This window comes from Symphalangus syndactylus, chromosome 2 (genome assembly GCF_028878055.3).
Source record: "Symphalangus syndactylus isolate Jambi chromosome 2, NHGRI_mSymSyn1-v2.1_pri, whole genome shotgun sequence".
In the NCBI taxonomy this organism is placed as follows: domain Eukaryota; kingdom Metazoa; phylum Chordata; class Mammalia; order Primates; family Hylobatidae; genus Symphalangus; species Symphalangus syndactylus.
Genome location: NC_072424.2, coordinates 99,676,836 through 99,690,645, shown reverse-complemented (window position 1 = coordinate 99,690,645; position 13,810 = coordinate 99,676,836). Strand labels below are relative to the sequence as shown.

Sequence of the window (13,810 nt, the reverse complement as noted above, 5' to 3'; positions counted from 1 at the left end):
CTAGAGACTTGTTGAATAGTTTTGACCAAAATGCTGATACTGATATGGACAATGAAGTCCAGGTTGAGGTGGTCTCAGATGGAGATGAGGAACTTGTTGGGAACTAACTGGAGTAAAGGCCACTTTTACTAAGCTTTAGCAAAGAGACTGGTGGCATTTTGCCCTTTCTCTAGAGAACTTGAGAGAGATGATTTAGGTTATTTAGTGAAAGAAATTTCTAAGCAGCAAAGCATTCAAGAGGTGATCTGTAGCACTATATTTAAAACTTTGGATGGGAATTTTCCCCATTCTTGGTTACGCTGTAGTGCAAGAAAATTCCTGGCTCTCTCTGTTGCACAACTGACTTATGCCATTCTGCTGTTGCTGTATGGAGTTAAGGAACATGACTGTATTTGATTTTTGAAAACAAAAAATTTAAAAATAAAAAATATGTGCTCTGGCTGCTTCTAATAGCATATGCCCACATGCATGAACAAAAAGATTGTCTGAAACTGGAACGTATATTTAAAAGGAAAGCAGAGCTTAAAAGTTTGGGAAATTTGCAGCCATGTGGTATAAAGGAAAAATCCATTTTCTGGGGAGCCGGCTGCAGAAATTCACATAAGTAAAAAGAGTGTGATATGGTTTGCCTCCCCACCCAAATCTCATGTTGAATTATAATTCCCAATGTTGGGGGAGGGACCTGGTGAGAGGTGATTGAATCACAGGGGCAGAGTTCCTCCTTGCTGTTCTCATGATAGTGAGTTCTCACGAGATCTGATAGTTTAAAAGTGCATGGCACTTCCCCCTTTGCTCTCTCTATCCTGCCCCACCATAGTAACTCATGCTTGCTTCCCCTTTGCCTTCTGCCATGATTTTAAGTTTTCTGAGGCCTCCCCAGCCATGCTTCATGTACAGCCCACAAAACTGTGAGTTAATTAAACCTCCTCATGAATTACCCAGTCTTGGGTAGTTCTTTATAGCAGTGTGAGAATGAAGTGATACAGTCAGCAACTGTGAAGAGGGCCCTGACCAGAACCCAACCACGCTGGCACCCTAATATTGGACATTCAGCCTCTAGACCTGTGAGAAATAAATTTCTGTTGCTTATAAGCCACCCAGTCTATGATACTTTGTTATAGCACTCAAAGGAACTGTGTTATAGCACACAGGAAAGTGTGTGTGTGTGTAGACACACACAAACACACACACACACACATATATATATAAGGAGAGAGAGAGAGAGAGCCCAGAAAATGAAATAAAAAGAACCTTGAAAAAAGGTTAGACGAATTGCTCACTGGAGTAACCAGTTTAGAGAAGAACATAAACGACCTGATGGAGCTGAAAAACACAGCACGAGAACTTCGTGAAGCATACACAAATATCAACAGCTGAATTGATTAAGCAGAAGAAAGGATATCAGAGACTGAAGATCAACTCAAAGAAATACAGTGAGAAGACAAGGTTATAGAAAAAAGAGTGAAAAGAAACAATGACTCTGAGAAATATGGGACTATGTGAAAAGACAAAATCTACGTTTGCTTGGTGTACCTGAAAGTGATGGAGAGAATGGAGCCAAGTTGGAAAATACTCTTCAGGATAATATCCAGGAGAACTTCCCCAACCTAGCAAGGCAAGCCAACGTTCAAATTCAGAAAATACAGAGAACACCACAAAGATACTCCTCGAGAAGAGCAACCCCAAGACACATAATCGTCAGATTTACCAAGGTTGAAATGAAGAAAAAAATGTTAAGGGCAGCCAGAGAGAAAGGTCGAGTTACTGACAAAGGGAAGCCCATCAGACTAACAGCAGATCTCTCAGCAGAAACCCTACAAGCCAGAAGAGAGAGGGGGCCAATATTCAACATTCTTAAAGAAAAAAATTTTTGGACCAGGTGCAGTGGCTCATGCCTGTAATCCCAGCACTTTGGGAGGCTGAGGTGGGCGGATCATGAGGTCAGGAGTTCGAGACCAGCCTAACCAACATGGTGAAACCCTGTCTCTACTAAAAATACAAAAATTAGTCAGGCATTGTGGCACACACCTGTAATCCCAGCTACTCAGGAGGCTGAGGCAGAAGAATCGCTTGAACCCAGGAGGTGGAGGTTGCAGTTAGCCAAGATTGTGCCACTGCACTCCAGCCTGGGCCACAGAGTGAGACTCCATCTCAAGAAAGAAAAAAAAAAAAATTTTCAAACCAGAATTTCATATCCAGCCAAACTAAGCTTCTAAAGCAAAGGAGAAATAAAATCCTTTAGAGTAAAGGAAATGCTGAGAGATTTTGTCACCACCAGGCCTGCCCTACATGAGCTCCTGAAGGAAGCACTAAATATGGAAAGGAACAGCTGGTACCAGCCACTGCAAAAACATACCAACTTGTAAAGACCATCAACACTATGAAGAAACTGCAACAAGTAATGGGCAAAATAACCAGCTAGCATCTTAATGGCAGAATCAAATTCACATATAACAATATGAACCTTAAATGTAAATGGGCTAGATGCCCCAATTAAAAGACACAGACTGGCAAATTGGATAAAGAGTCAAGACCCATTGGTGTGCTGTATTCAGGAGACTCATCTGACATGCAAAGACACACACAGGCTCAAAATAAAGGGATGGAGAAATATTTACCACGCAAATGGAAAGCAAAAAAAGCAGGGATTGCAATCCTAGTCTCTGATAAAACAGACTTTAAACCAACAAAGCTAAAAAGAGACAAAGAAGGTCATTACATAATGGTAAAGGGATCAATGCAACAAGAAGAGCTATCCTAAATATATACGCACCCAATACAGGAGCACTCACATTTCTAAAACAAGTTCTTAGAGACCTACAAAGAGACTTAGACTCCCACACAATAGTAGCAGGAGACTTTAACACCCTACTGTCAGTATTAGACAGATCAATGAGACAGAAAATTAACAGGGATATCCAGGACTTAAACTCAGCTCTGGACCAAGCCGACCTAATGGACATCTACAGAACTCTCCACTCCAAATCAACAGAATACACATTCTTCTCAGCACCACATAACATTTATTCTAAAATTGACAACATAATTGAAAATGAAACACTCCTCAGAAAACGCAAAAGAACAGATATCATAACAAACAGTCTTTCAGACCACAGTGCAATCAAATTAGATCTCAGGATTAAAAAACTCACTCAAAACTGCACAACTACATGGAAACTAAACAACCTGCTCATGAATGACTACTGGATAAATAATGAAATGAAGGCAGAAATAAAGATGTTCTTTGAAACCAATGCGAACAAAGACAGAATGTACCATAATCTCTGGGACACATTTAAAGCAGTGTGTAGAGAGAAATTTATAGCGCTAAATGCCTACAAGAGAGAGCAGGAAAGATCTAAAATCGACACGCTAACATCACAATAAAAAGAACTAGAGAAGAAAGTGCGAACAAAATCAAAAGCTAGCAGAAGACAAGAAATAACTAAGATCAGAGCAGAACTGAAGGAGATAGAGACATGAAAGACCCTTCAAAAAATCAATGAATCCAGGAGCTAGTTTTTTGAAAAGATCAACAAAATAGATAGACCACTAGCCAGACCAATAAAGAAAGCAAGAGAGAATAATCAAATAGATGCAATAAAAAATGATAAAGGGGATATCACCACCAATCCCACAGAAATACAAACTACTATCAAAGAATACTATAAACACCTCTATGCAAATAAGCTAGAAAATCTAGAAAAAATGGATAAATTACTGGACAAATACACCCTCCCAAAACTAAACTAGGAAGAAGAAGAATCCCTGAGAAGGCCAAGAGCAAGTTCTGAAATAGAGGCAGCAATTAATAGCTACCAACCAAAATTAGCCCAGGACCAGAGAGAGTCACAGCTGAATTCTACTGGAGATACAAAGAGGAGCTGGCACCATTCTTTCTAAAACTATTCCAAACCATAGAAAAAGGACTCCTCCCTAACTCATTTTATGAGGCCAGCATCATCCTGATACCAAAACCTGGCAGAGACACAACAAAAAAAGAAAATTTCAGGCCAATATCCCTGATGAAATCGATGTGAAAATCCTCAATAAAATACTGGCAAAGATAATCCAGCAACACAGCAAAAAGCTTATCCACCACAATCAAGTCAGTTTAATCTCTGGGATGCAAGGCTTGTTCAACATATGCAAATCAATAAATGTAATCCATCAGATAAGCAGAACCAAGGACAAAAACCACATGGTTATCTCAATAGTTACAGAAAAGGCCTTTGATAAAATTCAACAGCCCTTCATGCTAAAAACTCTCAACAAACTAGGCAGTGATGGAACGTATCTCAATAAGAGCTAGTTATGACAAACCCACAGCCAATATCATACTGAATGGGCAAAAACTAGATTCCCTTTGAAAACTGGCACAAAGATGCCCTCTCTCACCACTCCTATTCAACATAATGTTGGAAGTTCTGGCAAGGGCAATCAGGCAAGAGAAAGAAATAAAGAGTATTCAATTAGGAAAAGAAGAAGTCAAATTGTCTCTGTTTGCAGATGACACGATTGTATATTTAGAAAACCCCAGAGTCTCAGCCCATAATCTCCTCAAGCAGATAAGCAACTTACAGCAAAGTCTCAGGATACAAAATCAATGTGAAAACAATCACAAACATTCCTATATACCAATAATAGACAAACAGAGAGCCAAATCATGAGTGAACTCCCATTCACAATTGGTACTAAGAGAATAAAATACCTAGGAATACAACTTACAAGGTATATGAAGGACCTATTCAAGGAGAACTACAGACCACTGCTCATGGAAAGAAGAGAGGACACAAACAAATGGAAAAACATTCCATGTTGATGGATAGGAAGAATCAGTATCATGAAAATGGCCATACTGCCCAAAGTAATTTATAGATTCAGTGCTATCCCCATCAAGCTACCATTGACATTCTTCACGGAATTGGAAAAAACTACTTTAAATTTTATATGGAGCCAAAAAAGAGCCTGCATAGTCAAGACAATCCTAAGCAAAAAACAAAGCTGCAGGCATCACACCACCTGACTTCAAACGATACTACAATGCTACAGTAACCAAAACAGCATGGTACTGGTACCAAACAGATATCTAGATCAATGGAATAGAATAGAGGCCTCAGAAACAATGTCACACATCTACTACCATCTGATTTTTGACAAACCTGACCAAAACAAGCAATAGGGAAAGGATTCTGTATTTAATAAATGGTGTTGGGAAAACTGGCTAGCCAAATGCAGAAAGCTGAAACTGGATCCTTTCCTTACATCTTATACAAAAATTAACTCAAGATGGATTAAAGACTTAAATGTAGATCAAAACCCATAAAAACCCTAAAGAAAAATTAGGCAATACCATTCAGGACATAGGCATGGACAAAGACTTCATTACTAAAACACCAAAAGCAATGGCAACAGAAGCCAAAATTGACAAATGGGGTCCAATTAAACTAAAGAACTTCCGCACAGCAAAAGAAACTATCATCAGAGAGAACAGGCAACCTACAGAATGGGAGAAAATTTTTGCAATCTATCCATCTGACAAAACGCTAATATCCAGAATCTACAAAGAATTTAAACAAATTCACAAGAAAAAAACAACCCCATCAAAAAGTGGGCAAAGAATGTGAACAGACACTTCTCAAAAGAAGACATTTATCCAGGCAACAAATATATGAAAAAAGGCTCATCATCGCTGGTCACTAGAGAAATACAAATCAAAACTACAGTGAGATATCATCTCACACCAGTTAGAATGGCAACCATAAAAAAGTCAGGAAACAGATGCTGGCGAGGATGTGGAGAAATAGGAATGCTTTCACACTGTTGGTGGGAGTGTAAATTAGTTCAACCATTGTGGAAGACAGTGTGGCAATTCCTCAAGGATCTAGAACAAGAAATATCATTTGACCCTGCACTCCCATTACTGGGTATACACCCAAATGATGATAAATCATTCTACTATAAAGAGACATGCACACATATGCTTATTGTGGCACTGTTCACAGTAGCAAAGACTTGGAATCAACCCAAATGCCCATCAATGATAGACTGGATAAACAAAAAGTGGCACATATACACCATGGAATACTATGCAGCCATAAAAAGGATGAGTTCATGCCCTTTGCAGGGGCATGGATGAAGCTGGAAACCATCATTCTCAGCAAACTAACACAAGAACAAAAAACCAAACACCACAGGTTCTCACTCATAACTGGGAGTAGAACAATGAGAACACATATACACAAGGAGGAGAATATCACATACTGGGGCCTGTCAGGGGTTGGCAGGGGGCGGGGGGTAGGGAGGGATACCATTAGGAGAAATACCTAATGTAGATGTTGGGTTGGTGGGTATAGCAAACCACTATGGCACGTGTATACATATGTAACAAACCTGCATGTTCTGCACATGTACCCCAGAACTTAAAGTATAATTTGAAAAATTAAAAAAAAGAATTTTAAAGTTAATAATGATTATGCCTTAATGAAACAGACACAAGATCACAATAATGAAAAGCACATAAAAGATGATTCAAATTTACTTTAAAATATACATGAACTAAAATTCAGGAGGAAATTTATCAAAATGTTAACATTTTTATCTCTGTGTGATGCGATTATGGATGACTTTTATGTCCTTTTTTCTGTTTAGTTTCTTCCCTCACAGTAAGAATATTACTTAAATAAACAGAAAGCAAAAAAAAAAAAAAAAAAACACACACACACACACAATAAAAATGAGCTTAAAAGATGTGGTACTGAAAGATTTTTCTTTGAACAGTTGCACAAGCAAAGACAGTACTTAGCAGTAAAGCCTCTAAGGAAAAAGTGGACATCTCAGAACAGGTGGCAGGATAAAAATGTAATATGGGGAGCACAGAAAATATGCAGACTGAATCAAAACAGAGACAATTCCCTTAGGTAGGTGGGCTTTTAAAAATTGGGCACAGAAACCATTTATCCATACCAGATCTTGCCCAGAAGCATTGAAAGAAAAACAATGGAAGACAATGATGGGGGTTTGGGAAGAGGAGAATGAGAAGTCGATGCCCTGCTGCCTGCTACCCTTTATCCACACCTGCCTCTCTCCTCTGCCCCAGAGCTCCCAGCAGCAGGCTCTGCAGATGCATTAGGTCCAAGCAACACAATTTGAAAAATCAACAAAATCATCTTAGGTTAGATCTACTATCAATCACTCTCTAGTAAAGATGAGCTGGAAATTATCAGAATCCACAGTATAATCTTTGTGGTTTACTACATATGAAAATTTAAGAAAACTTATGCTATTCTCATGACACTAAAGCTTGGTTTATTAATTCTCCACAAATTTGTTTGTCCTGTCTGTTAAAACCTTATTTTAAAAATATTATTCGGGGCTGGGTGCGGTGGCACATGCCTGTAATCCCAGCACTTTGGAAGGCCAAGGCGGGCGGATCGCCTGAGGTCAGGAGTTCGAGATCAGCCCGGCCAACATTGTAAAACGCTGTCTCTACTAAAAATACAAAAATTAGCCAGGGGTGGTGTCATGCACTTGTAATCCCAACTACTCGGGAGGCTGAGGCAGGAGAATCACGAATCACTTAAACCCAGGAGATGGAGGTTGCAGTGAGCCAAGATCATGCCATTGCACTCCAGCCTGGGCGACAGGAGCGAGACTTCATCTCAAAAAAAAAAAAAAAAAAGTATTCAGCTGGCTGTGGTGGGGTGGCTCACACCTGTATTCCCAACACTTTGAGAGGCCAAGGCAGAAGGATTGCTTGAGTCCAAGAGTTCAAAAACAGCCTGGGCAACATAGAGAGACCCCATCTCTACAAAAAATTAAAAAATTAGCCAGACATTGTGCTGTGCACCTGTGGTCCCTGCCACTCAGGAGACTGAGGTAGGAGGGAGGATTGCTGGAGTACAGGAATTTGAGGCTGCAGTGGGCTATAACCGCACTACTGCACTCTAGCCTGGGCAACAGTGAGACCCTGTCTCAAAAAAATAAATTTAAAAACTCATATATATATTATTCTAGCATTTATAGCTACTTGTTACTTATTATTATTATTAGCATTTATAGGTACTTGGCCTAGAAGGATGCTTTCTGATCATTAGAGTTACCCAGAGTAAGAAAAACAGAAAGAATACAAGTGAGTGAATCTGACAAAAGCTGTGGGACTGAGATGTCGAGTCAGTTTTGGCTTGAGCACACTTGGCTGTACTTGATATGAAAGGAAAAAGAGTTCTTCCTGTGTCTGGCCACAGTGAGCCTGGACAAGGTTGTATAATGATGGCAGCAATAAGAGCAGCAGCATGAACCCAGTCACATTGTATCAAAGCTGAGCTTAATCTAGCAACTGCAGCTGCAGTGAGCAGAGGCTTGGAGAGAACTGAAGCACTTGGTTAGATCTTACTTAATGAATCTATTAAAACTTTACAGAGATTTCAGCAGCTGGCCTTTCCTCATTATGGTACCAATGGCTGCAGTAGAAATAAATGTGGACATCTTTTTCAATTGTATGGGAAACAATAGCACAGAAGCATATTCTAGAACTATGCTGCCCAATGTGTAACCATTAGCCACATCTTGCGATTAAGCTCTCAAATTTTAGCTAGTTTGACTTGAAGTGTAAAAGTACACATCAGATTGCAGACTTAGTATAGGAAAAAAAAAGTAAAATATCTAAATAATTTTCATATTGATTACATGTTGAAATGAGTTTTTTGATATTTTAAGCTAAATAAAATATATTGGAACAATACAGTCAGGATGGATAAAGTTGACCCAAAGAAACCAAAGGGCAAGATGTCTGCCTATGCCTTCTTTGTGCAGATAGGCAGAGAAGAACATAAAAAGAAAAATCTAGAGTTCCCTATTAATTTTACAGAATTTTCCAAGAATTGCTCTGAGAGGTGGAAGACGATGTCTGGGAAAGAGAAGTCTAAATTTGACGAAATGGCAAAGGCAGATAAAGTACACTATGATTGGGAGATGAAGAATTATGAACCAGCTAAGGGAGGCAAGAAGAACCCTAATGCTCCCAAAAGGCCACCATCTGGACTCTTCCTGTTCTGTTCAGAATTCTGCTACAAGATCAAATCCACAAACCTTGACATCTCTATTGGAGACGTGTCAAAAAGCTGGGTGAGATGTGGAATAACTTAAATGACAGTGAAAAGTAGCCTTACATCACTAAGGTGGCACAGCTGAAGAAGTATGAGAAGGTTATTGCTGACTGTAAGTCTAAAGGAAAGTTTGATGGCCCAAAGCATTCCACTAAAGTTGCCTGGAAAAAGGTGGAAGAGGACAACAAAGAAAATGAGGAGGAAGAAAAGAAGGAGGAGGAAGAGGAGTAAAAAATTTAAAAAACTGTTTGTCTCCTTGTGAATACCTTAGAGCAGCAGTCCCCAACCTTTTTGGAACCAGGGACCAGTTTTGTGGAAGACAGTTTTTCCATGGATGGGTCAGGAGATGGTCTTTGGGATGATTCATGCACATTAAATTTATTGTGCACTTTATTTCTATTATTATTACATTGTAATATATAGTGAAATAATTATATGACTCACCATAACGTAGAATCAGTGGGAGCCCAGAGCTTGTTTTCCTTCAACTAGACAGTCTTTCTGGGGGTGATAGGAGGCAATGACAGATCATCAGGCATTAGTTAGATTCTCATAAGAAGCAGCTAAACTAGATCCCTTGTATGCACAGTTCACAACAGGGTTTGCTCTCCTATGAGAGCTGCTGCTGATCTGGCAGGAGGCGGAGCTCAGATGGTAATGTGAGCCATCGGAAGTGGTTGTAAATTCAGATGAAGCTTTGCTCACTTGCCACTCACCTCCTGCTGTGTGGCCTGGTTCCTAACAGGCCACTGACTGGTATCTATCTATGGCCCAGGGGTTGGGGACCCCTGCCTTAAAGTAGGGGAGAGCTGTAATTGACACATCTCTTATTTGAGAAGTGTCTGTTGCCCTCATTAGTTTTAATTACAAAGTTTGATTATGATCATATTGTTGTTTCTCAAACTAGAAACTCTTTACATGAAGTGGCCAAGTGGGTCTAGAGCACCCTGAAACTATATCAAAGTTGTACATATTTCCAAATATTTTTAAAATGAAAAGGCAACTTCATGCTCTCCTCACTCTCTTTGCTGTTAGTGTGATAAGGCATTTAAAGGTGCTTCTGGCTTTTTTTTTTTTTTAATTTGTAAGGTAGTGTTAACTACATAGTTATTGGCTAGAAATCCTGAGTTATCAACTGCATATATCCATAGTTTGTAAAACGAACAAAACAACCAAGACAAACTCTTGATGCTCTTTGCTTGATGTTGAGGCCGTGGTGGAAGATGCCTCTGGGAGTGGCCATAGCTCAGGCTGTGCACTATGAGGCTGGGCCTGTTGACTCTGCACTGGGCATCCATTTAGCCTCAGGTTGTCTTGTTTCTATATCTAATGACATAGCATTCTGCTACCATTCCTAGCTGTGAACAAAAGGTGGTCAGCTGGCTTGAGAAGTGTTTACTTTTTGTTTTTGCTTTTTTTTCAGTTCAGTGTGGTAGTTGTTAAACCATTTGTTTTTAAACAAACTGTAGAACTTTTCATTTTCAACAAAGCAAAGAGCCACTGCATCAATGAAAGTTCAAGAACCTTCTGTACTTAAACATGATCTCCAACATTCTGGTTTTTTTTGTATGTTTAGAATGCTGAAATATTTTTGAAATTAAATAAACAGCATTACATTTTAATAATACATTACTAAAATTATTTTCAACATTTCTCTTACCTTTTTTTAAATGTGGATATTAGAAAATTTTAAATTACACATGTGGCTTATATTTAAGAAACTGGCATTAGGTTTCTACTGGACAGCACTGCTACAGAGCAAACAGAATTGGGACTGCTGTTGTTAGGCCCTCAGCTCTTATTTGGGATTTTTGTGGAGGGAGGATTCCTTGTTTTACGAATGGAGAGAACACAGCCCCATCCTTTTGAGTTCTTGATATTTCAACTGGGGTTTGAGTTTCTTTGTGAAAGCAGGAAATACCAATTACATTCCATAATAAATGATAGAGATGTGGACTAACCCAAAAATGAACACAGAGTGAGCCTTTTTTTGGCTTGTGCAATGGTTAGAAACTGCATTGAGTCTTTTGATCAAACCAGTTCTGTTTTCTTGCCAATATGAAAAGGAGAAAATTATTTAAACAGATTTCAAAAAAGGAATGTGGATATTGACCATCAAAATGAGCCTAGGAATGCACCATATCATTGAGAGCTAGTCTGAACTTTTATCTAGGGATATGTCCTCTTTTATTTAGGTCTAAACTTCTATGCAGAATACTTTTTTTCTGAAATTGAAGATTAATCTTCTGAAACCTATGAATTCTAACATAGCATTAAATTATATATTTCTTCAAGAATGTCTTCATTCATCATTTACATATATTTTGAGAGTCTGAGTAACATAACAGTAGATTCTAAGATGGAGTTTACATTATGCAGTCCCATACTTCAAGGGCCTTAGCATTTTCATTTGTTTATTCAACAGATATTTATTGAGCACTTACTATGTGCCAGGCAGTCTGCCAGGCATTAGGGGTGCGATAGGAATCAAAAATAGAATAAGATCACTGATATCCTACAAATTACAGCCTACTGTGGGAGGTAGACATTTATCAAATAATCACATGTGAGAGGTCTCAGAAGCAGGGAGCAGGGAGAATTCAAAGCTCAAGTGGAAGGATGAATTGTAGACAGGAGGAAGTACGCCTCCTCCAAATGTAACAGGAGAAGTGATTCCCCAAATCCAGTTGGCTGCAAAACAGGTCAATGTGTTTGACATAAAGTGTGTGAGAAGAGAGCAAAACTAGCAGGAATGCTTAGTATATTATTTTATAACTCATCATCTAGGCATGGCTAGTTACGCAAGGTAAGGTTTAATTTAAGATAACATCCAGGATTTAGAAATAGACTCATCTGTTAGTAAATTGCAGGTTTGGGGTGGCAGGACACATCAATAATAGTAGAAGGAGATACTTGGCAGAAGAGACAGGCTTGTCATCACCATCTAGGAAATCTATAATCTACAAAGACTGGGCTTCTGTACTGGCAGAAACCCTTCAGCAGATCTAAGCAGCAAGGCAGGATAATATTGCAAAAACTCAAAACATAGGTCAAGATAGAATTCTAGTAATTGAGCATACAGAATGTGAGGACATGGGGAGTTGGAGAAGAGAGAGATAATGACACTCAAGATAAAAACTCAGGTATAGGAGTATTCTTATCAGAAATATTCAGAAAAAAACCTTTATTTGGAGAACACTGTGGCCATAACCTGGGGTAGATTAGCAAGTGTAATCAGTGCTGCAATACCATGAGCAGGATTAGCCTGTTAGGGAGCAAGGCTTACTCCCAAGTTCCCCAAGGATGTGGAACTTTAAATAGGTTTTGAAGGAGACTCGTGATTTAGAAAGTTCGAGGTTGGTAAGAATGGTCAATGCCCTGTGTAATAAATGCATTGTCACTTAAATTCTTATAACATTTATAATATCTCATATATAAATATATTTGTAATATAAAACATACAATATAGGGTTTATATTTTTAATATACAAATCAAGATTGTAAAATATATACTTTATATTTTCTAAATACGTATTTTCTAAACCATATATATACACATACATAGCTTAATAAATATTCAAATTTAGAGTAAAAATTATGCATAAAGGCATTTTAATCATTTTAAAATTATTCATCATTATTAGGGTAATTTTTGATAACACAGCTATCGCTAGTTTAATGATACATCTTTCTTAGCTATGATTTTACACACAAAAGACTTCTTCAGGCCAGGCGCGGTGGCTCATGCTTGTAATCCCAGCACTTTGGGAGTCCGAGGCGGGCGGATCACGAGGTCAGGAGATCGAGACCACAGTGAAACCCCGTCTCTACTAAAAATACAAAAAATTAGCCGGGCGTGGTGGCGGGCGCCTGTAGTCCCAGCTACTTGGAGAAGCTGAGGCAGGAGAATGGCGTGAACCCGGGAGGCAGAGCTTGCAGTGAGCCGAGATCGCGCCACTGCACTCCAGCCTGGGTGACAGAGCGAGACTCCGTCTCCAAAAAAAAAAAAAAAAAAAGACTTCTTCAGTAAAGTGAAGTTCTTTAGGTAACTGGTGATGCTGTGAGGCACCCAAGAGTGGAGATTCATCCTGTTGCCCCATCCCATTTTCAACTCTCCCACCGCTCTCCACCCACCACGCATTAGCAAAGTACACTGGACCTTTGTCATGAGCCTCTTCGCAGGAGTATGAAAGCCAGAGGGAGAGAGAAAGAGGATGAGAGGGAGAAGGGTATATTAACCATGTCACCTGCTTCTGTAAGCTTAACGCTTTATCTATCCTACATGCATATGCCAGATACATCAAATTCTGGACAACCTGATAATATGCCTGAGTCATCTTGCCTTAGCCTCCTGCCTCCTTTGTCCCCGCTCTTGTCAAAGGGGTTTCTCCTCCCCAGTGGCACACTATTCAAATACAAATGAACCAATTCAGAGTCTATACCCTCAACCACCTCCCTTATCTCACACTCCAAGCCACTATACACCCTGAAATTCACCCCAGGGCTAGATGCCAGACAACTAGGGACAACCCCCATACCCGAGAGCTTGCTGGAATTTTCAAGCTCTCCCATTCTAAGCCTGATTGCCCTGCCTTGCCCATTTTCCCCATAGAAACTATGGTGAAGGCTCGTGGGCACCAGTTTTGCCCTTTCCCTCTGCTTCGGGACCAGCGCTGGCGCTTCCCTATGCGGCCTCTGTGGCA

The 13,810-nt window shown here is 39.4% G+C and overlaps 1 long non-coding RNA gene, 1 other non-coding gene and 1 pseudogene across 2 annotated transcripts in view; 2 read left to right on the top strand and 1 right to left on the bottom strand.

Annotated features, from left to right (window-relative positions):
- LOC134733019 (uncharacterized) overlaps window positions 1-9,674 on the bottom strand; it is a 113,854-nt gene extending 104,180 nt beyond the window's left edge. The window contains exon 1 of the long non-coding RNA XR_010116557.1: window positions 9,552-9,674. This is a non-coding gene — a long non-coding RNA (uncharacterized lncRNA). The remainder of the gene's footprint in view (window positions 1-9,551) is intronic.
- On the top strand, window positions 250-386 carry LOC129478163 (small nucleolar RNA SNORA46). Its single transcript, XR_008656318.2, has one exon. It is a non-coding gene; the product is annotated as a small nucleolar RNA SNORA46 (small nucleolar RNA).
- Window positions 8,752-9,338, top strand: LOC129472877 (high mobility group protein B3-like; annotated as a pseudogene).
- Window positions 9,675-13,810: the final 4,136 nt, after the last annotated feature.